Source organism: Botryllus schlosseri, chromosome 7, assembly GCF_051294905.1.
Source record: "Botryllus schlosseri isolate E-star chromosome 7, Bs_hap1, whole genome shotgun sequence".
In the NCBI taxonomy this organism is placed as follows: domain Eukaryota; kingdom Metazoa; phylum Chordata; class Ascidiacea; order Stolidobranchia; family Styelidae; genus Botryllus; species Botryllus schlosseri.
In genome coordinates, this window is record NC_137242.1 from 2584443 (window position 1) to 2592329 (window position 7887).

A 7887-nucleotide genomic window follows, 5' to 3' on the forward strand; every position below is an offset into this window, starting at 1 on the left:
ATGTTGGGATACTCTTCTCAACTTGTAGCAATATGTAGTTACGCCTTTGACGCTGCAGGGCAGTGAAAATTAGGTTTGTAATTCCGTTATAATATCAATATTGTTATATCTATTTCCTGGAAATGATCCATTTTCATTGGATGCTGGTGGGCCCCCTATTGTGTTCCGAAGGCTGAAATATTTTTTAGGGTAATGTTGGGATACTCTTCTCAACTTGTAGCATGATGTAGTTACGCCTTTGACGCCGCAAGGTAGTGAAAACTATTTTTGAAATTCCGTTATAATATCAATACTGGTATATCTATTTCCTGAAAATGATCCATTTTTATTGGATGCTGGTGGGTCCCCTGTTGTGTTCCGAAGGCTGGAATATTTTGGGGGGTAATGTTGGGATACTCCTCTCAACTTGTAGCAATATGTAGTTACGCCTTTGACGCCGCAGAGTAAAGAAAATGATTTTTGAAATTCCGTTATAATATCAATACTGGTATATCTATTTCCTGAAAATGATCCATTTTCATTGGATGCTGGCGGGTCCGCTATTGTGTTCCGAAGGCTGAAATATTTTTTTGGGTAATGTTGGGATACTCCTCTCAACTTGTAGCAATATGTAGTTACGCCTTTGACGCCGCAGGGTAGTGAAAATGATTTTTGAAATTCCGTTATAATATCAATACTGGTATATATATTTCCTGAAAATGATCCAGTTTCATTGGATGCTGGTGGGTCCCCTATTGTGTTTCATTGGCTGAAATATGTTTAGGGCAAGCCCCGAACTACTGCTATCTCCGGCTAAGCAAATTTGCGTGATCCCCATGCGCAGATGCATTGTGGGTACTCGGTTAATCGATTTAGTACAGGGGCTTATGGAAAAGCGGTCGGTGTTTGAATATATTTGATTCGTATTGGTTCTGTAGTATTGTATGCGTATAGAGCTTTGAATGGCTAATTATTCAAACATTCAGGATTTGTTTCAGCCCAATATCTCGTGTCAGTATATTGATATTCTGTGTAATTCGACATGTCGAAGATAGTACGTTTATCTGGTGGTAGTGGTAGCCTTTGCTGTGCCTATATGGGTGTAGTAAAAGGCGGAAGAAGATGTCCAGTGAGTCGTATGCAAGAAGTAATAGTAACGGCAGTAGTGATGAATGAGTCGATAGTAAAGCGTCGATACCCCAGAAATTTTCACCGGTAAGTAAATAACAGAATAAGCATATCAGCCAGACATGCCCAGATCAGTCACAGTTGTAATGAACAGGTCATGGTAAAGTGATAGCAGAACATTTCGTTGCAGCTATATGAATGAAATGACCAGACCAGACTACAAGCAGAAATCCGTGTCACCATATCTTCTATGTAATGTTCATCATCAATATCTGTAATAATGTCCATCTCACTGTTCGTATTTTGTCCATGATCGAGTACAAGCAGTTCGGCCAATAATCAGTTTAGTATTCAATTCTTGCTTATGCTATGTAGGCAAGAGTAGGAATACAAGGAAAAGACTCAATTAATGGCCTATGGGTTTTCATCAGCATAGTTAAAACAGGATATCTTTTTCAGATGCTAAACAAATACTGTGGAATTTGCAAATTCCATAGTCGAGTTCATCTATATAGTCCTTATAGCTCTGTGCGAAACTGTCAATTTATTCATTCAAAAATATTTTTTAAGGTTTACCTTTGAACTGCTTTAGCTTTAGAAGGCTGCGTCAATCTTGAATACAATAGCCTATGGAGTGAAAAGTGGCAGATGTATACTTTTATCAGACAAGTTATTTTATGTCCCTTCTGCTTTTATCATAGCTCGTAACAAAGAATTGACTATTTAGTGTGATTTGCTTCATACAATGCTCCGTATAATGCAGGTTTCCTACTAATGAATCGCTGAAAGGAAGATGGTTAGAAAAAACTGGGTTCCATCAAGATCGTCAGTTATCTGCTGCGATCATTTTCCGGAAAGTGCCATTTACCATGTGGGCCAGTTGATACGTTTGAGAGAGAATGCGGTGCCAACGAGATTTCTGAACTTTCCGAAATATATGAGGTCAAAGGTACAGTAGACATTTATAAATTTACTTCTGAAGTTAAGTTTATATTAGTATACCCTTACCCTAGCCTCTGTTGATGTGAAATTCGTGAATTTCAGGCTTCCAACAAACGGCAAGCGAGACCAGCAACACTTCAAGATAAGAAACGTTATTGTAAAGCACAAACCGGTGAAGCAGTTCTCCACGACCATAGTTACTGTGCACGTACCTCTCCTCAAAAGCTCATTCAACAGCAACGCCGTAGAGTGGTACAAATTAAAAAGGGGTTGCAAGCTGCCAAAATGAGGACATATGCCGCCTGAGGAAAAAAGTGAAAACTCTGGATGAGGTCATTGCATCTCTGAAAAAAAAAAAATTTGATCAGCGATTTGTGTGGAAAAGTGATGTCACACAAATTCAGACGTCTACCAAGTGAGCTGTTACAGCCATGAAGCTACAAGTTGGTGGAAGAGGAGTCAAATACTCTAAAGAACTGCAATATTTTTGCAATGACGCTGCAGTATTATTCTGCTAAGGCATACAATTTTGTGCGTCAAAATTTTCAACTCGCTCTTGCCCATCCGACTGTGATAAGGTGCGGGTATGGAAAACTTCCCGCTGAGCCTGGCTTTACTGGTATTGCGTTTTATGCTATCAGTTGATAAGTAGAGGCATCAACAACTCCTGTAATATGTTCCATAATGATGGATGAAATGTCGATCCGCAAACAGGTTTTTTGGGATGGAAGAAGATATCGAGGATATGTAGACATGGGTACTGACTGCGAGGACGATGATTTTTTGCCACTGGCAAAAGATGTATTAGTTTTTATGGCTGTTTGCGTCAATTCATCCTGGAAGATTCTGCTTGGATACTTTTTCATTAATGGTTTGACAGGATCGGAACAAGCAAATATGGTATGGCGAAACCGGTGCAACTGTTGCTTCATTGACATGCGACGGGCTTTCCTGCCACTCCGCTATGCTTTCCTCATTGCGGGCAAACATATCGTCCAGGAACATTGAGTCTAGTTTTCCCGGTCCATATTTACCCAATCATCAAATCCAAGTAATTTTAGATACTTGTCAAATGCTCCAACTCATCAGAAACTGCCTAGCAGAATGGGTACTTTGCTGGAATGGCGTGGTCAGCAAATTTGGTCTACTAAATTGCAATTACGATCAGAATTGGTTCGTTTATTGTACCTCGTTTGCAGATATTAAGCCCTTACTTATCCCACATTTTACTTTCAGATCACCCTCAATTACGTCGAGGGTGACGTCAAGTCAATAACAATTGATTAATTTCTGTTTTTATTTTTTTATGTTACTTATTTTAATAGAAAAATCATTCAAAACCTTGCGTTTCTCGTGACTGAAGCTAGTGTTTCTGAAAACGAAAGTTTGGGTACGAGACAGTACAGCGTGGTATTTCATGTGATCCCAGAAATAGTTGATTGAAAGCCAGGTTGTAATGCATCGTCTTGTAGGGAAGAAAGGTAGGCAGCAATTGCGTGATCCCAGAAAAAATGGTTGATCCGAAAACGCACCAGGTAGGAATGCTTCATCCAGCAGGCAAGGAAAGGTGGGTGTAGATTACCTCAGGTCGTTGCGTTACCTTGCTATCTTTTCATCGATGATTGATCTGATCAAATCAATAATGATAATAAACTCCGAGCGCAGATTGCTGTAACCAACATAGCGTCAATTTCAGTGAGCACTAGGCAATTCTACCCCGATCTAAACAAGGACTCATGCATTCATTTTGTTTCTCTCATTTAATGATATAAATATATTATTTCTCTCATTAGATAACCTCTGCAGAAATCGCTAACCCATATTGCTACACATAACTCACATATCCTCACTTTCACTTTCTACGATTTATTTCGACTACTTTGACACAATGAATAAGTAGAATAACAATTAGATGGTATAAATTTGATTGTAGCTGTGCCTTTGTCATGTCACATGATGCTGAATCTTCCTCCGCCAGTGGTATTCATAGCCCCCACGTAGCTGGCAGCGACAGCATTGACATCAGCGCCATTGTAGTGAGAAGATTTCGAATCGAGGCCAGGGTGATTCTGAGGCAGTCTCCGGTAATAACTTGAAGCTGGTGGTCATAGCCATAGATGCTTTTACTACCTATAGATACAGTACCTGGGAAATAACAACAAAACTGACATTATCCATTGCAATCATCTGATATAGCTTGGTAATTATTTATACTTGAGATGTGCCTGTTTGCTGGTTTTCAAAATTTGAAAGAATAGTAAATTACAGTGTGTGCTTGCAACAACAATAATTCGAGGACGCAGTACATGAAACTGAAGCTATAATGAGTAAAAAGACAACATCAGCAAGCTCCCTCCGGATTAATGGCATCATATCCAAATCAAATTGCCATACACAGTACCTGAAACTGAAGCTGTAGGTATAGAGAAGACTGCATTACCAAGCTCCCTTAGGATTAATGGCATCTTATCCAAATCAAATTGCCATACACAGTACCTGAAACTGAAGCTGTAGGGATAGAGAAGACAACATTACCAAGCTCCCTTAGGATTAACGGTATCACATCCAAATCGAATTATCAATGCCATGACATTTGACTTATCCCAGCAATTGTGAAAACAGCACTCAAGGCCAGCAGGAATTTTTGAGTAGAAGCATATGTTTATTTACCTGGATACAACAAGTTTAGCAATCTACATCAGGAAGATATTTGCAAATGAATACATACGGTGACACATATATAACCTTATCTTGTCCGAACCATTGAAATCGATATGTCCAGGCCAAAGAGTAATCAAAACAGTCACATCAACCAACCACTTCTGCCTTGACTACCAGCTTAACGCGCAACTATCAACTTAACCCAAAGATGGCGGTCAATCGATCACGCAAATATCGCGAGTAACGCACTCCAGTGTTTATATAGCTCAGTGGTTTAGGGGTAATGTTGGGATAGTCATTTCGACTTGTAGCAAGGTGTAGTTCTGCCCTTGAGGCCGCAGAGGAGTGGATATGATTTTTCGGTTTTATGGTTAAAATGTGGGCACTTGCATGTCTATTTTCCGGAACAGGATCCTTTTTGTTGACCACCTCCAAATATTAAGAGCTGGCAACCGGTTTTTCGGAGGATTTTGAAATCTGGCAACCCATATTCCAGTTATTCCTAAATTTTATAGACCGAAAAAAATCATGTTGTTCATGTACATTCACAATGATTCACCTGGTCATCATATTTCTGCTGATGTGCTATTAGCATCACAGTGGTATATCATATTGCAGGTGCATTTGCATTTGCATTAACATACGTGTAGTGTTGGTGTGGAAGAATACTTCTCGTTGATCGCAGCTTCGTTTTAGCAAGATGTTTGGTAACAGTTACGGATATGGAATGCCTCGTATGGGATACCCGCCAGATTTCCATCAGCAGCGCATGATGCGGCACAGGTACGCCAACGAAATGGCCCGTCGCCAGCAAGAGGCCATGTGCATGGAAGAAAGACTGTACGCGCAGGCGTACATGCCAGATCGCATGTTACCGCCTTCTATGCGTCCTTTCCCGCGACCAAGGCACTCCAGAATACCCAGATTACCTTACAGTCGCGGCCCTACGCATACCCATTGGACTAAGCAGATTATTCATGACACTATTAAAAAAACACAAGAAAGACTTCTGTCAACTCAATCGAGTAATGACTCTACTGCAAAAAGTGCATCGACTTCTTCAACAAATAATGACAAGGAAGGTGGATCGGAAACGGACGTTGACGCCCCGCCTGTGGCGATTGGCCCGCGTATTCCTGCTAAACAAATGTGGGAGAGCGCTTACCGCGACGTGGTTTCGGAAGAACAAGAAGCCAAAACACTGGAAAAGCAACTGCCCGCACAAAAACCGAAGCAAGCACCTCAAAAAAGCAAGAAAAAGCAAAATTTTCGAAACAAAAAATTCAAACCTTACCACAAGAGAAAAGGCAAGAATAACGGTACAAACGCAGCTACCGATAATGGAACTGAGACAAAGGATCAAAACAAAGATAATTCGCAAAAGGAAACGTCTGCTCACAATGAAAACGTTACTAAATTCACAACCAGCAGTAAGCCAGTAAACTTAAGTTTAGCGAAATTGAACGAATCCACGGAATTACCGACCAACACACCCGAATGTACCCAATGGGGAAAAGACACGGGAGATAGGACTGTCAACACAATCCATTTTTGCAGATTATGCTCAGTTAGGATGACATCGTTACCAAATGCTTCGCAGCATTACTCGGGAAAATCGCACGCGAAACGTATTCGAATAGTCCAACGCGGCCATAAGCCACACCGTAAACCATTCGCTCCGACAAGATTTATCAGCGGTGGTACCTTAGGAATGCAAGCTAAAACAATACCTACTTACTCGCTGACAAATTACGGTTACGGCACACAGTCGGTAGCTACAAACTCAGTTGTAGCTACTCATTCTGTCGTGCAGCAAGCTGTACCTACGTATCAGCAAGTTGCGGATACACTGGCCGCACCTGGGACGTCGTCGATTAATCTGAAGCCTAATTTGCCGGGAAATTTCGCGAACAGCATGACTCCGAGCGGGCAGTATTACTGTTCGACTTGTAACGTCGTCATTGAACACGCTGGCAAATTGAATCTGCATCTACAATCTAAAGCTCACAAGCAAGCTAAAGCTAGTGTATGAAAGATTATTGATTTTTGTTGTTTTATGCAATGATATGATGACATTGAGAGGACTGATACACTCGTTTGCAACTTTGTTGTAATATTCTCCTCCCCCACTGTTTATAATCTGACTGAGTCACTCCCAAGCAGACTTGGACCACTAGATTATTTGTGAAACACTCCTGTGCTCTCAATTTAATTTCGGTTTTCCTGAAAATGCGACATGAAAACTGTATAGTGTGAAACGACTCAAGCTTGATGTACATTGTACATACATTAGCCTTTCTTGTGCTTATGAGTATCAATTCTTATTTGATACGAATTGAATTTATGTTATTCAATTTACGGGTTTTTGTGAATTAAGTGTAATCTAATTTGGAAAAAACTCAAACTATAATATTAATTCTAATCTAATTTGGAAAAACTGAAAACTTTCTGGTTTTCCGAATCTGCTTTGTTTCAGTCAATAATTTACTCGAGATCTTTTTCTACTTTTTGCTATTTTCTTATTTCCTTGCCCACTGGGACGAAAATTCGGTCGCAAAATCCGGGCTCTGCTGTGCTGATGACTCAGTCTGGACAATATAGTTGTCGTAGTCAAGGCGCAACTTTATGTTGAAAAAGCACATCTAACCCTTATAAATATACATAATTTAAGTGGGGGGGGGGTTTGCAAAAGAACCAAGGTAGCCTTTTGCGAAACTTTGCATCGACCCGTATTAGTTCAGTCACGCTATAGCCCTACAACCAATCAAGGGCTCTTTTCTGTGTGGCACAGTTATTTTGGGTATGTACAATGTACATAGCCTGCAATTATATGTGCGATGCTGTCAGGCTAAATATTTTCATGTGGAAATGGCATTGTTGATATTATTTGTTAGTTGGATTCCTGTGTAATGACGCATTACAACAATTTTGACGTATGATAACTTTTTTTCAAGTGTTACTGGCTATTTGATAAAATTGTCCAATTGACTAGAAAACGCTGCGCATCAAATTTTGCTCGATTTCAAACTGTAGAAGAGATGTTAATAATTAATTGCGGTAATTAATTATTAGTTAATTGATCATTAATCATGGAATTTCCCAATGAAATAGTAATTGTTTTCAATTCCAAAATTTTCTACTCCAAAAATTAACTTTCTTCAGGTTGGAACGAAGCCA

At 40.0% G+C, this 7887-nt stretch overlaps 2 long non-coding RNA genes across 2 annotated transcripts; one reads left to right on the forward strand and one right to left on the reverse strand.

Annotated features, from left to right (window-relative positions):
- The first annotated feature begins 1627 nt into the window (after positions 1–1627).
- Positions 1628–3389, forward strand: LOC145442410 (uncharacterized). The gene is made up of 2 exons (XR_013916062.1): positions 1628–2056; positions 2152–3389. It is a non-coding gene; the product is annotated as an uncharacterized LOC145442410 (long non-coding RNA).
- A 506-nt stretch (positions 3390–3895) lies between these two features.
- Positions 3896–4980, reverse strand: LOC145442411 (uncharacterized). The gene is made up of 2 exons (XR_013916063.1): positions 4451–4980; positions 3896–4194 (listed from the first exon to the last, which is right to left on the reverse strand). It is a non-coding gene; the product is annotated as an uncharacterized LOC145442411 (long non-coding RNA).
- Between the last annotated feature and the right edge of the window lie 2907 nt (positions 4981–7887).